Raw genomic sequence first — 16,343 nt, forward strand, 5'->3', positions numbered from 1 at the left:
GCTTAATTGTTGCTAATACCAAGTGATTGATTAACAAAGGATCTGTCTGATTTGCATCAAAACTTGTGAGATGGTTTTGGGATAAAAGTTGCTGGTTTACAAGACTGCTGGTCGAGATGCGGACTCACGGTGACTGGTCTTCATTTGATTTCTTTGGGACTGCCATGTGCTTTGTAGACCTGGCTCACACGAGTGAAGCAGTGCTCTGCTGCACCAGATACCAGCGTGGCCTGCTGCTCTGCTGGATATTGTGGCTCACCTTGGGACGCAGAGGGGAGGCAGTGCAGGGCACTTGCATTACCATGGCTGACACAGCACCCTGCTCAGTTGGAGTCTTCATTTCTTGGAGCTGTCAATCTGGGATATTCTGTGAGCATAAAATCCTCCTTAAAAGTCCCACACAAACAAAAGAATATCCCTAGGATTGAGGCAGAGCCAAACTGCCGAAATAAATTATCTGGAGTTAAGCAAGCATAAATGGTTTTTGTTAAATTATGTAAATGTTAGAGAGGGCTGAAAAAATGCCTAGTTTTGAAGAAATGAGAACTCGTCTTAAGAGTCTCTGATAGACTTAAGGCCAGCCAGATGCGTCCCCAAGCAGCCTCACAGATACCAAGAGCCATGTTTGCTGCTGCTGCTTCTCTCTTTGTTCTGAATGCATCTGGGGACTTCTCTTCTTCCTCCCGTGTGATATTCAGTTTCTTGCTTTGTTTGATAACTAAGTGGAAAGCTTCTTTTACAACACACCACAGTTTTGCAGACAGGTGTTTTGACAGCTAGCAAGAATCATGCCTCCCACCTTTGGGCTGTCTGAACCTAACCAGCTGTGAGTAGTCCCTTCATGGAGAAGGTCATCCCAGGTTGGAGCAGGTTGATTTTATTATCCTCTGATGACCTCCCTATCAGTTCGATGGGGTTCCCTCTGGTGCGCTTGCTGTGCCTTGTGCAATGGAAGGGTCATTTAATGCATATAATATAGCTTACATGTCTTGGATGTGGAAGGAAGATGTATGTTCTGCTTTTTCATGACACTGTCTTCCCAAGGGCACTGCTATGATCTTTAACTTTGCTTTAAAAATTCCTTTTTTATTTAACTTACCTCATCTGCTACCTATTGCTGTGATCTTGTCATTAACTGTTTGTGCTCTGACTTTTCTATGCAGGCTAATTTTCTTAGCAGGTTTAGCTGAAGATACTCAGAAATACTACATATTGCTGTCATTGCAGAGTGCTAGGACAGATCTGAACCTTGGCTGAGGTCTGACATGAGGGTAAGAACAGAAGGCTGCAGAGCTGAGGATGCTTAGGAGCAGCAGATGGATCCAACTTCAGGGTGGCATTTCCAGCTAAGAGAAGTAGGATTGCTAAGAAAGAAAGGGAGAATACTCAGTACTGATGGACAAAGCTCCCATTAAGTGATAAGATGCAAAAGTCCACAACAGTTATTGTGCTTGTGCTATCCAATGATCTGTACTCAAAATGGCACATGGAAAAGGAGAAAGTGAACTTATTCATTTGAAGCAGGGGATAAGACAATCCAACAGATCGGGAATGGCCACCACCCTTGGCACTGCACCTTGGGTGTGCCAGAAAACGAGGTAGGATGAAGTTCAGTTAATATAAAGTAGGGAGGTACGGGTGGAAAATGGAAAGGGGACAAGACGTGAAGCCAAGGTGTGTCTTTCCAGCTAGAACAGTCAAGATGGGAAGATATGAGATTCCCACATGGGAGAGCTATGGGTCAGTAACACAGGTGACATCGTATATATTGATGTGAAATTATGCACCATGCCAATCAGGGTTTGACCTAAGCTTTTTTCTTTATTAATACAGTATTTTTAATTGGCCTACTTGGCTTTAAACCATTTTTATGGCTATGTACAGAGCACTAACGTGGCTAGAAATGTCCCACCAAAACAATATCTGTGCATGAGGTGGTCTTGCTGTGTGTATGGTGGGCCATGCCCCAGGAAATGTTGGGAATCTAGATCAGGTGGAATCAAATATGGGCAGGTTTTGGAATGCGTGAGAAGTAAAGCAGTAATTTGGCCTGGCAGATGATACATTGGTCTGGGAGCAAGGAAAGTACTCTCTGCTTTTCAGCAGTGCAGTGCTGGGACTCATGAGTTCATTACCTTTTGCATCCTTTTCCCCTCACCCCATTGGTTTTGAGAGTTTGTTCACACTGCAAGCGAGTGTCTGTCCACTGGAGCACAACTGAGCCCTGACCACCACTGCTATCACCATAGGACCCCACTGATACAAATAATGCCCAGTGTTTTTAACAGCCTACCTATGGCAGCCAGCAGAGACAGGCACTCAGTTAAAGCCAGGAGTGTGCTCAGATACCTTCCCTAGGTGGGAAGCTTTCCAGAGCAAAAAGTTGAGGTGCTACTGGAGTATGTTACCCGTAAGTAACAATAGGGGATCTAAATGAATAATTGCAGAACATTTTAGCTTTGGATCCATATCCAAGATCTACAGCTCAGTGTCAATTTTCATTTAGTGCTTCTTTGAGCTGGACCCTAGGGTCATTAGTTGTGGTTCTGTCGTTAAATTGTCATAAACATATCATGTATAGTATTAAATTTAGTAGCAATCATCTATTATAATTGTTTAACCTCAGTGACTTTCTACAGAGAACTGGTGGGAGCTGCCAATTTGCTCCATGATTAAAATCAAGGCCAATAAGAGTGTTCGTGTACGTGCCTGCCACCCCCCAAGGCAGAAATTTCATGGGTGAGGAAATTCAGAAGATAAAACCCATTGTGGTTATGCATCTCAGCTGGCACAGTGGTCATTCTGGGAGATCAGCCACTCTTGCCTGATCCTCTCCAGAGTCATCTTTGGTTATTTTTGCTGTAAACCTTTGTAATTGCAGGGAAAGAAAAACAACAATGGTTCCATTTTCCGTTTTAGTTTTAACAAAGTGTCGAGGGCCGGTTTTTGATTGCCTGCAGTCTCAGCGGCCTCAGGAGTTTGTGCTGCAAGTGCCAGGCCTGTTCTTTAGCAGCTGGAGATGTAAACACACAGCAATCGAGCATTTAATTTAACTTTGAGGGGCTGTATGACTTTCAGATTCTGAGGCAAATTTGCTGCTATTAAGGGGGACCACTGATGTTTAAATATACATTTCATTCCAACAAAAGGCTGGAAGAACTTTTTAATATTTATGGTGCAATAATTGATCTTTTACCACTGTCAAAAGCTGTTAAAGGCTTATCAGCTTGCTGTTTCAGCACCATATGCTCTACACCAGTTCCTCACCATGTGTCTTTCCTGCACTTTAGGAGAAGAACATTTGTTAGAATATCAAAACAGAAATGCTTCTTCAAATGGTGGTGCCTGCGTGGATGTGTGGGACCTCAGCGTAAGCTCTCATTTGCTGCCAGCCCTCTTGTGCATGGTGAGTTCTGGGGGACGCATGGTTGGGTCTTTGTGTAGTGAAGCCTGGTAATAGTATTTTGTAAGAGAATGTGTCTTTGAATTTGCTTAAAGGTTGGCCACAATAACTTAGTGCAGTCTCTAAGGGCTTCCTGAAGTCTGGGGGCTTCCTTGATGAAACTGAGTATGTTTCTAGCCCAGTCACACTTTGCCAGCCTCACACCCATTTGTGCATGAGAAATGCTTCCTTAAAACACAAAGGATCGAGAAAAGAGTGAGAAGGAAGCAATGGGGGTGTGGGAAGAGGAGTTATTTAGATTGCATTTCTGTTTTTTTATTGTGTAATGAATTTATAGAGTAAGAGGGATGGAGTGAGATGCTGTAATTCATAAATATCCCATTTAAAGGATCAGCCATGCACCGGCCCGTGAAGAGAGGAAGAAGCCAAGCCTTTGGTGTGTCTTACGTCTGCTCAGAAGATACTCACGGCTTTTCCAAAGACCCTCAAGTACTGAAGAACTGCAGGCTTCCTGCGGAGCTGGTCCTGTGCCATACCCCCATACCCCTACCTCTAAGTTTGGGCTGTGTCCCTTGTTTGGAAGAACACAGTCCTGCAGGCCAGGCTTGCAGGGGCTGGAGCAGAAGGCAGATGCCTGCAGATTGAGCAGCTCAGGGTGCTCCTCTCCATACCAGGACAGTCCCTACACAGGATTCAGGCTAAGACACAGTTGTCTGGGGCTCTTCATAGGTGAAGGCCAGATGGAGCCATTCTGGATGGCAAATTGGATTCCTCCCTCAAGGAAAGCTGTGAGGTGTGAGGCACTTGGTTCCTGTTGCTTTTTATCTGTGTTATTTGGGCCCCTTTTTCTTTCAGGCTCTGGTGAAAAATCCCACTGTCACATCTCAGAAGGAGGTTACTGTGGCAACCTTAACTCGTGCTTTCTTGGCTGTGCAGCAGACCTCGCACCTTATTATGAGACAATTTTTGAAGGTTGTGGAGCTTTTGCAAATCTGTTTGTTCTCCATGGGAAAGGAGAAAAGTTCTGAGGCGGGCAGTATTGGTCCTGGGAGCTCCATTGGATTCGGAGCTCCTCTTTTAGGAGATATTACAGCCCTACTTCATGTTCATTCTGATCTTTCCTTGGGTTTCCCTCCTCTCCCTAACCTCCCAGTGACCTGTTATTTCAGAGAGCATCTAAAAGTGTTTATAGACCTCCTATAACTAAGTAGGATGTTCAACTGTGATCTTTTTTTCCTGCTGTTTTTCCTCTTATCCTTCCTCTCTGATTTTAGCCATTTCAGCTGCTGCCTTCCACTAAAGCACAGCTGGCTGTCAAAGACTTTTGGAAGCAGCCTGATAGAATTTACTGAAGGTAAGCTTCCTGACAACAGTGTGCTGGCTGATTTTTCAAAGTCATGTTTTGCTGCGAGGACTGTTTGGAACTAAATTAACTTATCTAGCGTGATCCTTGGTGGATAGGCCAAGGCTGGGAGGAATGGGAGAGGTGTAACACCCTCCAAGGCAGTGCTACGTGCGTGTATTTTTGTATTCACCTGTAATTTGGTGAGGTTTGTTTACATGCAGTGAAATAAGATGAAGCAAAAACCCTAAGAGGAGCAAGCAGAAGGGTCCCATTGGACCAGTGCTCGTGGGTTGCTTTCTAATGAGACTGGCAAGGCCAAGAAACGTAGAGAAATCTGGGAGAAATTACCATAGCAGCTTTACTTCATGTTAGTTGAGGTAACACCTGACATGAAGACTGATAGGCTTAAAAGTGCAGCATCTGTGTGCCTGGCATAGCGATGTGGTGCTGTAAGCATGGGGCTGGGATCCAGGACACCTGGGTTCTGCAGCCGCTTTCTCTGCTGCAGCTCTAAGGACGTCGCTTACCCCACGCTGTTACTTCTCCTTGTGGCTCTTGTCTGTTTTATCTGTTGAGATTTTTGACTTTCCTCAGCAGATGCTGTCCCCTGTATCTGAACAGCACCAGACACACTGGGGCTTTGCTTCTTACTGAAAGATTTCGTAGGTTCAGTAATGGTATCTGATGCTGAAGAACTACCATTTTGTCATTTGGAGTTATGTTGACTTGGGAATGAGTCCAGCTCTGTGATATTCCAACAGGTTGTGACAAAGCAATTGTTCCCATCCCTGCTTCCAGTGGAAGGAGTTAGGAATCCGGGAGGCCATTAGGTACCACGTTCTGGGTTTGTTGGCCTGCTTTGCTCATATGCAAGGGTGTTAAGATGTTTTATGTCCACTTGATGGGGAAGATTATTCAAGCCACTGTATGATTCTGCAAGAGAGCTACATCTATCTGTGAACTGTCGGTGAACTCGTGACACTTGGCTGGGAGGTGGCAGGTTCAGGCCTGAGTCCCTGCCATGATGGGCTTGGATTGGGTGTCCACACTTCAGACAAACATCTTGGCTGCTAATCTGTTTTCTGTTCTTTTTTTTCTGTTTTTCACAGCTAAATACAGGAACATAGAATGACCACTGCATATAGATGCATTGTGTGCATGGTGGAAATGTTTCTTACTTGTGATTCACAGCTGTGATTCTTTCTCACTAGTCTTTAGAGGCATGTTTATCTTTTTTCTTTCAGAGAATAGAGATTGAAGGCAAAGAGGACTTGGGAAAACAGATAAGTGATCAGCAGAAATAGTCCAGGGATGCTTTTATCACATGCCAAAAGGCTGATCCTATGGCACTGACATGCAGGCTCAGATTTAGTTGTGAATAGCGTGATTTGAGATCCCAAAGACTAAGCCAGTGCTCCCTGGTCACGCATTCCTTACGCAGCTCCAATACCTTCTAACATCATGGGAAGATCTGGAAATCTGTTAAAAATGCAGGACTGAGCCTTATGTCACCTTAGGTCCTTTCTGCTAATAATTCAAACGTCAGGCAGCTGCATGTTTATGTATGGAATGGATCAAAGTATGTTTTGATAACATAATCAAATAGCTATTTCAGCAGTGTGTAGTGAGGGGAATGTCAGGTCTTTGTGCCCTTGGACTAGCTTTGTTTCCTCATGAGGCTACACTTTTTTACTTTATTTGAGGATGTTTTGCCCAGAATTGGAGGAAGTGTTCACAAAACTGTGAAAGGGCATTGAAATTAAGAGCTGCTACATAACGTCAGAAATCACAAAGTTAATTCGTTGCTTTGCATTTCGTTAGCTTGCATTTCAGTACAACTTAGTTGATTCAGTGCCCCATTCGTTATGCAGAACAGGGAAAGGTTTCTCCACTGAAAGCCCCATTGCACTGCAGGCAAGTCCTTGGGAGGCACCAAGCTGTTATGGAAACCATCGGGATCCTTCTTCACATCCCACATGGGCATTGCTGTTTGGAATTGCTGTCCAAAAATGATTAACCAGTGATGGTTAATTCAAGAACATGCCACCGCAAAGCAAAGTGGAAGCCACACACATTTAGCCTGTGTACAGGGAAAGAAAAAGGCTGATGACAGTGTATGAAGTAAATCATTGCCATAGCTTGTAAACTTGAGAGCATGAACCATTGTTAGCCTGCTTTCTCTGTATTCTTTTCCAGGTGCCAGGATGACTATAGCAAACAATTTTTTTGTAGGGTTGACTGTCGTCTTATTTGAATTACATTGGGTGATAGAGATCTGCATAGGATAGGAAGAGGAATTTATCTTCCCAAAATATATTATCTTCTCTTTTTAAGTTAAGTTTGCAGTGCTTTCCTATCTTCCTTGTTTGCCTTAGTAAGACTCCATGTCCTATATGCATTCACTCTTGCCAAACTGGTAGGAACTTAATAACTTTTGAACATCTCACTTTTTGCTGAATTTAAATCAAACTGGTCAACAAGTTCAGTAATTCCCAGGTGCTAGCAGACAGAGGGCACAAGCAGTGCATGCCTCTTCTTTGGAAGTGAGACTAATACAAAAAAGTCATATTTTGTTTCCTGTTTTCAATTAATTTATGTTGCTCATAAAAACAAAATCTGCTTTCTTAGAACTGTTGTTTTAGAATTTAGAACACGGTAGCAAGTGTGACTCCCCAAGGCAATTCTTTTCTTCTTATAACTTCTTAAATATATGTTTCTGTGATGGTACTAAAATGAAGTAGAGAATTCGCTCTAGACAACGTGTTAGATGATGTGCATAACATAATTACTATGGAAATTGCTATAACCAGGACAGCTAAGTATATATTTTTTTGACATTAGTAATTTTGGATTCTTTTTTTCACTAAATGTTATGATCCTGAATTGGAAGAATTAGATTTGGTTGCAAAAAAAAAAAAAAAAATGGAGAGAGAAGAAAATAACTTTGTGCAGTTCCAGAGTTACAGAGTGGTTGGGGTTGGAAGGGACCTCTGGGGTCCCAGAACTGGGCGCAGTGCTCCAGGTGTGGCCTCCTCAGGGCTGAGCAGAGGGGCAGAATCACCTCCCTTGACCTGCTGGCAGCACTCCCCCAAATGCAGCCCAGGGTCCTGTTGGCCTGCTTGGCCACAAGGGCACATTGCTGGCTCGTGGTTAACTTGTCTACCAGGGCTCCCAGGGCCTTCTCCGTAGGGCTGCTCTTCAGCAGGTCAGCCCCCCAAAGCCTTGCTGAAGCCAAGGTAGGCAACATCCACTGCTCTCCCCTCACCTACCCAGCCAGTCATTCCATCAGAGAAGGCCATCACATTGGTTAAGCATGATTTCCCCTTGGTGAATCCATGCTGACTACTCCTGATCACCTTCTTTTCATCTTTTTTTTTAAAAGGCAATATAAAAGTGATACCACTGTTCCTCTTTTTTTCTCAATGAGCACTGTTACATTTGCTCAGTCCAGTAATATTTTTTAAAACTGCTGGTCCTGCAAGCTCAGCAGTTTTTAAAAAAGAAGGTTCTGTGCTCCTGTGCCCAGACCATCATACATTACCAGAAAAAATAACAGTGGAATTGACAAGAAATGGAAATTTTGGTTCTCTCTCTTGCTGCCAGCACTGAAAATGTGTCTTTTGTTTTATATTTTTTTCCTCAGAGCTATACTTTTTCTTCCGGGACAAATTCTAGCAATCTGCTTATTTGGAAAACCTAAGGAAAATTTGACACTAGCAACACACAGAGTTCTAGCTACAGCTATGGATCATATCTCAAGAACGGTACGAAACAAGCTTTTTCTTCACTATTTCCTGAGTACTATAGTACAGCTGGTTTCATCCAAGGTCTCTGAGAGCCATGGGATTCTCACTGATTTGGTGGGAATTTGTATCTGGCACTTAAAAAGGCCTTGCATTGTATCAGTAACCATGCAATTAACAGATTTGCATTTTTACATCCAGTTTTAAATGTATATAAATTGACAAATCTGCTGTTTTAATTTGCGTCTGTTCGATACTTAGCCAGAGATTTCGTGGAGCTGATGGTGGATTCATTAAGATGGGAAGCTGCCCTTTTTTTTTGCATCTGTGTTTTCATTCCTAGAAATATTGGCTTTGTCTGGTGAGTGCATGAGGGGTTGACTTTGAGATTTAGGAACTGATGAAATCTATTGTACAGGAGAGAACGATATTCCTACTGCTGTCTTTGGGGATAATTTGAGCTAAAAGCTGTCTTGTTTCTGTTGGAGGGCAGCAATCAGATCTATGGTATTTATTTTTGCTCACTGCATCTTTCAAATAACCTAGTAAAACCCTTCTCTTTCTAGCATCTGGCTCTGTCTCATTAACTTGATGAGCCTCAATGCTCCATTCATCCGTTTCTCCCATAAACAGCTCTGTTTTTCATTTTCCTGCTGCCTCCTTTCCATAGGATGCATGCTTATCTGCAAGTTTCTCCTCCTTCCTAGCATAAATCTCATGAAAAATCATTTGAGTCTACCCACAGTAAGTGAAATAATAACAATCGTTTTGTTAGCTCCTCAGCTGGCAGATATAAACACGGGTTGAAATTTTTTGGAGCCTTGGGTCAGATTTGACTCTGGAGAGGTAAAACTGCTGTGCTGAGGTGCTGCCTTCTCCAGGCAGGCAACATCAGGGGCTGGTGTAAAAGAACTGTTCATTTCCTAGGTATGTTAGGTCGCTCGTGTCTTTGGTCTGATGGATTTGAAATCTAGGGCAATTAGAAGAAATTCCTTTATTTCCCAAATTTATAACTTAGTTTTCCCATGTACCACTCTATATGGACAAGGTTTTATTGTAATGATTGCAGGATTTTCTCTCCCTCTCTCTCTCTTTAAATTTCATACTGAGGCAGGACTCTTTCTCATACAAAACTTGGTAAAAAGGACCATTATTATCCTTTCAGTCTTTAATGCATTCTACACTTTCTGAACTGGCTCAACTTCCACTTCTTTAATCTTTTAAAAATCTTCAAGGACATACTGGGGGAGAATGGGTAAGCATCTATTATTGTTGTGCTACTTCATTGTTCTGCATGAAATGAAGCCCTGCTACCTTCAAAGACCTATTCTCTTTCCTTTCCAGGGCAGTGGCTCAAAATATTGTAAGAGGAACATCTTATAACGTTCCTCTGTCTGTTTAACCATATCTTTGCTGTGCTGGCAGTGTGCGGTGCAGCGGGTTTCTTCGTAGAGGTTTGCATATACTGTGTTTGGGACAGGTCCGTGGAAATAGTGCTGTGGGGAATGGTTGGGAACGGGGCAGATGTTCAAGATGCTGTGGGGGTGTGTGCACCTGGGCTGCACCGAGCTGAGTAGCTCCAAGGGCTGGTGGCTGAGCTAAGGGGAAGCGTAGGTCCGGGCAGAGACCTGCCCCCACCTATCCTCCTGCGCTGTGCTGCTCTGAAGCCTTGCTGTCCTGTCCCAGCTTGAGAGAAGTTACTCAGAGCATGGAGTCCCCTAGGTGTGCACAGGCATGTCTGTAACTCTAGAGATGTGTGTTTGTTCTGTAATTCACCTCAGGACAGATGCTAGACGCAAAGGCTGGTATTCCAGGATCTGTCTGTGCTCTCCACCAGACGTGCTGTTTTAATGGTGCCCTGTGTGCCAAGTCAAACCTGGAAGTCTCCTCCTTTTTGATTTTACTGGCATTAAATAAAGCCCAAGGGGGATTCAAATGGCATCAAGCAAAGCTCTGGGCTGAATTCTTCCGATGGTCCATCACTGCTAACTGATAAATCTATTATACAAGCCTGAAAGCCGTGTGGGACAAAGGATGTTCAACAAAGCTGTATAGATAATCCATAAACACTGTCCTGCTGGGAAAGAGAACAGAAAACACCGCTACCTTGGCAGTGAGAGCTCTGAGGATAACGCACCAAATCCTGTAATTAAATGACTTTTAGTGTTCCTAAATGTTATGTTTCATCTAGACTTCCTAAACAGAATTAATTAGAAGCTAATTAAAAGGGCCTCCTGCTTTCTTTCAAAGTATCTTTCTGGTATCGACTATAGCGAGTTTATCTACTCACAGAGCACCATGAATCACTCCCCTGCTTAAGGAAAAATTGATTGCTGTTCTAATACTTATTGAATACCTATAACAGATGTTCAAATCTCTACAAGCTTGAGATAATTAAAATAATAAATCTATACTCATTTGACAAGAATGTTAGCAGGAATCAAAGATATAAATAACCCAGTGGAGCCATAAGACGTTATTCTGCCAAGTGCTATGATCGTGTTCGTATGGAAATTTCGAGCCTGATTCTACAGTCCTTATTTAGGAAACATCAGATCATCAGAAACATCCCATCAGATGATGGTGTCCTGAGCAAGGCAGCGCTCAGTAAAGGTGCCAGAATCAGGGCTCAGGACTGCATAACAGCACTCCTCACTCACTGGAGTTGCAGATGTCCTGTTTTACTCTCCAACACCAGAACCAGAGAAATACTGATCACTTTGATTAAGCCAATGAAGTGTGAGTGAATTATCTCTCTGAGTACAGAGAATGAAAGCACAGACGAGACAACACATTACACAGGCAGGAAGACAATGTCTAGCACCTCTGTACACGGAGAGAAGTTTCTATGCTGGCTTCTCTGCTTTGGGGCTTGGCAGTAGCTGGCTTTAATCCTCTCATATGAAGCCCATGAAGACACCATAATGGTATAAATTATTCTCCCACCTAACCAGTTACCAGATAAGCAAGTACATCTAGCAGAGCTGCTGAAGGCCAGGAGAAGCAGACATACATGGGGAAGCTGCTGAACAAATGAAGTCGTGCTCATTTAATGGGAACCTCCGACGCTAATACTGTTGTTTTATAAAAGAGCAATGGGACTAGAGGTCTTGATTCCCATAGTGTGGCTCGTATGACAATAACTAGACAAGAAAATGAAAAAACATTTTAAAAATCAGCATTTCTTTTCTTCTTACCACAGTGGTAGCCTTGTGATTAGCTGCGACATCCTCCTCTTTTCAGTCTAATGAGCGTGTTAAGCTGTGTTTCTTGTGTAGTTTCTGGCACCATGTGTCCTCTCTCTGTCAGCTTCTTAAGATCACTTGAAAGGGAGATTAGTGGGAAGAATGCCGTGGCAGAGGTAGGAAAATAACTTTGCAAGGCTCTCTCTCGTTCCTCTCCTCTAGCCTTCGTGCTCTCCCGCAAGGATCCTGGCTGGCAAAGGAGGCCCAGCACTGCTCAACTTGAGGCAGTCACAGCCACACACTAACGAGTGGGTCACCCTTCGTGGTGTGAAGTGCTCATGCAGCACACACATCCTTGGCTGGGTCTGCCAAGTGCCTGGCAGTGTCCCCCTTGTGCCCTCGTGTTTGCTTTGCTCTGATGGCTGTCCTTTCAGGTGCTCTGTTTGCACTGTGACTTTTTTTTTCCCCTTTGCAGCTCTATTAGCAAAGAAATCTACCAGCACTTCATTCATTATGTTTTTTTCTTCAGGGCAGATACATATAAATAAATAAATCCTTGTCAAGGGAACTCTAATGGTATGCTCCTATGTGGATAACTATTACTTCTCTGTCAGCAAAAGGTTGTAAAAAAGTTCCTTTTGGGAAAATGCAGCAGAGACTTTTTTCTGGCAGGCAAATATTGTACAGATGTTCCTCTCTGGATAATACAGCTGAAATACTCCTTGTAGGGTAACCTGACACAAACGCTTCTGTTGGGCTGATTTCTGTTACTGAAAGGCTGTTGACTGTTTTCCTAGGATGGAAAAAAAAACCCTACAGTTTCCTCCTACTGGAAAAGCATTATTCAGGCACCTGGTTCTGTCAGGGTAATACAAACAAAAAATGCTGTTTTTCTCTCCTTAAATGCATCAGCGTCTCGGTTCAGAAAAGCTGTTAAACACATGCTTAAATCTGTATTTAGAGGGACAGATTCCTACCTGCTCAGCTACTGCCTGGCTGCCCGGCAGGGAGAGCTCAGCCGAGCAGTGCCTGCGGTGCTGGGAGCACAGGTTTGCAGGTGAGGGGAAGATGGACTTGCTGCATGGGGCAGTTTGCTGCCAGAGCCCTTCGGGCGGCTGGGCTGGGTGGGCTTTCTCCTGGAAACCGTCGTCTTGCGTTGAATCATCCCAGGCACGGTACCTGGGGGAAGCATCGCCTGCTGCAGGGTCTGGGTGGGGGGGAAGGCAGAAAGCCAGACCTTGCCGAATCAGAAACCTTCCTCTTTTCTGTCCCCAGCTGCAGCTGGATGGTGCTGCAACGCACAGCCCAAAGCCCCAGCGTTTAGGAGTGCCTGGAGGAAACGGCAGGTGGTACAGTGGCTCTTTGTGCTTGGTGCCTCTGTGTAAACACGGTGCTTTTGGGAGGGGAATTATTACCTGTCTCTGGCTATAAACACCAACTGCTGCTCAGCCCGTTGCCTTGTGCCAGGCATTGCCACACACTCATGGGAGCTGGGAGGAGAGGGGCCCAGAAGAGCTCGTCAGTCTAAGAAATCTGTCTCATCTTGGAGTCTGTTTTTGCCTAAACTTGAGGATATGTATGTGAGAAGGTTTCTTTTTTTCTTCCTCTTCAACTTTTTTTTTTTGCCACTGGGGGTGGATGGGGAGTGGGGAGACAACTTGGGGCATTTCAGATACTTTTGACTATCAGCTCTATAATGAAAGAGTTGTAGATTAAAGAGTAGGCTTTAATTGCTGATGAATCAACGTGCTGTGCATGATGTGTGTACAGGAGAAAGAGAGAGCTACTCAAGAAAATTATTGCTTTTCACCCTCCTAATTACTGCTGCACTGAGGTCTAGGCAGGGGTCTAAGTGCTGCTTCCCAGTTGCTTTGTGTCCAAGAGAGAGTTCTGACAAGTAAAAGGAAATGAAAAATGTTTTGTAGTTCAGGCAGGTCCAATCTGATCTCATTCCTTTCTGTCAAGCTGTCCCCTCCTTGTGAACTACCAGTGGAGTCACCCGTGCAGAGGGATGGTGGCATCCCAGCCCTCGCGATGGAGCTAAATGGCAGTGGTCGCTTTGAGAAGACTGCTGTGGAGCTGGTCTGAGTGTGTCTAACGTTGGTTTATTTATTTATTTTTTCTTTTCTGTAGGACCAAGACTTGGAGACTTTGTGAAAACCGTTTTTAAAGATGCTTTGTATGAGCCAAGCGTTCAGGTGTGGTGCTCAGTGAAGGCAGTAGTTGCTGCAGAGGGAAGTTAAAACACTGCTGTTCTTCTTCACCGTGAAGGAAGAATAGTGTGAGGAAAGTAGGCAAATGTTAAATCCAGTGGAGCTCACCAAAGGCAAAACTTGATCAAGTGATACATCTGCTGGTTGAGCGATTCCCTGGAAAAGCACAAAGAAAATGGTGGCCCATTTAAATGATCTGGACCTGCTGCATGGATCTCACTATGTAAAAAAATTATTTCTCTGTCCCTAAAGCGAATGCTTTGGAGGGAGAATATGCTGTTGGTGCAAAACATCAGTATGGGTCCTAGAGTGACCCTGCATAAGAGGAAGCATGAGGACACCTGATGGGTTCAGGGGCTGGGAACAGGATGTGGGGATTCCACTTTGCAGACTGCTGCTCTACCCCCAAAGCTTTGAATTAATACAGACATACTCCAGACTTTCATGCCTTCCCTTTGTAAAATTTTTCTCTCTCTGCCTTTCTCGGGAGGAATACCTACTAGTGTAGAGTTTCTGCTGAAAACCAAATCTGTGAATCCCTGACACTGCACCATCTTTACTGGATTAAACAGCCCCAAAACAGCAGTGATGGAGGGAGACTGCCTCATCTGCTCCAGCTCATTGGAGTTATCAGTGAGTAAAACCAAACTCATAGGAGAGGGAGAAATACCTCTGAAGCTTTAAGGAATTGGGGAATACAAAATAAAAGATTTTCTCAGGGCTTAAGCAGTTATTCCTTTGATAAAGTGTGTGTGAATGTCATAACTTGGTTGTTCAGGCATGTGGGGATGTATTTTAAGTACAGCTCTGCACAGTGCAGAGGGTAAAAGATGCCTCCTGGCCTTGTTGTTTCTCTTCCTCTATGAACAAGAAATGTTTGCTCATAGGGGAGGAAGAGCTCTATCTGCCCAGCGTGATACTCTGACCACCAGGTTGCAGGGTCACATCCCTCTTCCTTGGGTGTGATGACCTCCCTTCCCAGAGCTTGTCTTGCGCTTCAAATAAACTCCCTTAAGTTAATTGCAGTTTATAGCTAGTTTTTGGAAGAGGCTTTCAGTATTCACATATTTCTTTCCAGCAGTAGGTGGCAGCAATTTTCTTAGTCCTGATCTGACAAGATCTGCATGTTAATTACTGTAAATTAATGTATTTTAAAACTAAAGGTTTCAGATGCCCTTTTCAGCACTCATTATTAACTAAGATGTGATCCCTGCTTTCCCCTGATATGGAAAGCGTCAGAGGCCATTCATCCTCCGACGGCTGGCCTCAGCAGCGGATCAGAAGGCGAGTCAGTCCCGTGCTGGGCAAGAGCAGAGACCAGTGCCTGAGCCTGCCCATGCTTGTCTTTTGAAAAGCCCAGCCAGCACCAGGGATGCCGAGAATGGTCCTCCAGGCACCAGCAAGAGGTAGAACAGCCTCCAGCTCCTTTGAGGTTATGCTGGAGGCTAACACAGGTGAGGGAAGCACGTGGGTCCACACCCTTGCTTTCAGCTAGGAGGGGAACAAGTAGCCTAGCAAATAATAAAGTACATAAACACAATGGTAAACGGTTATTTCTGAGACAGATCATTTCTGCTCTTTTCTTTTTCTTCAGACTGTTTAACTAGTCAATCCGTGTGTATTACTCTAAGCTGACTTTTTCCCCTTGTCCATGTATTTCCAGAAGATGGTCCTTAGGAGACTTATTTTTAAATGAAGTGTTCATGTTCAGTACAGAGGTTTGCAACAGGAGCTGCAAAGCGTGAGAAATAAATTGGGCAACATTACTACATGAATCTAAAATATAACGGCTCCTGTTACGTGCCCATGCAAATAATGAGGTTGAAATCAAGGAAGCTTCATCAACTTTAAATGAATAACTGATCTCCAGTGGACAGAGAGAAAACTGATTTTAATGATTGTTTTAAACCAACATTTGGTGTAATAAATGTTTAATGCATGTGTTCTAAAAAAGAATTAACTGCAGTGCCACATCTTATTCAGGGCACAAGCACTGCTTCTGTTTGGTACTTCCTCCATCTTCTCTCTCTTCCAATATCTGTAATAAGCTGAGATTTTTAACGTTTATAATCCATGTCAGGATGTCTGATAAATATACCCCTCTGCTACTGCTTTTGATGGTGTGTCTGCTTGACTTGGCTGTGTCACATGAAACGCATCTGCAAGGCCAAGAATCAGGCAAACTCATAATTGGGCAATTGTATTACAACCGTATTAAGCTCTGCTCACCCTGAAACATCGCAGGAATTATGAACTGCAGCTTTGCAGTCATGTGTGCTCCATTTCTAGCTGTACATTAGGAACCTGCACGCTATGCCGTGTTTAAAAATGTGCCTGCAGTGTAATGCTGTTGTGTGCAGCAGCCTGACCTGCCCCAAATCGGGAGAATTAGAAGGGGGTAGGGAAGGATCCTTGTGTAAGGAAGGATCCTTGTATAACTTGGGCATTGTCACC

General features: G+C 43.9%; 1 protein-coding gene across 10 annotated transcripts in view; it reads left to right on the forward strand.

Moving 5' to 3' along the window:
- IL1RAPL2 (interleukin 1 receptor accessory protein like 2) overlaps nucleotides 1-16,343 on the forward strand; it is a 425,448-nt gene that overhangs the window by 38,343 nt on the left and 370,762 nt on the right. For 3 of the 10 annotated variants that reach the window (XR_010834812.1, XM_048075277.2, XM_013183668.3), the window contains exons 1-3: nucleotides 4,742-4,757; nucleotides 8,392-8,512; nucleotides 13,810-14,522. The gene's annotated coding sequence lies outside the window, so the exon portion shown is untranslated. Of the gene's footprint in view, nucleotides 1-3,290; nucleotides 3,407-4,178; nucleotides 4,197-4,740; nucleotides 4,758-8,391; nucleotides 8,513-13,809; nucleotides 14,523-16,343 lie in introns of those variants that run through there. The other 7 variants (XM_013183676.3, XM_048075384.2, XM_048075288.2 and 4 more) reach the window with 6 other exon arrangements.

This window comes from Anser cygnoides, chromosome 13 (genome assembly GCF_040182565.1).
Source record: "Anser cygnoides isolate HZ-2024a breed goose chromosome 13, Taihu_goose_T2T_genome, whole genome shotgun sequence".
Classification (NCBI taxonomy): domain Eukaryota; kingdom Metazoa; phylum Chordata; class Aves; order Anseriformes; family Anatidae; genus Anser; species Anser cygnoides.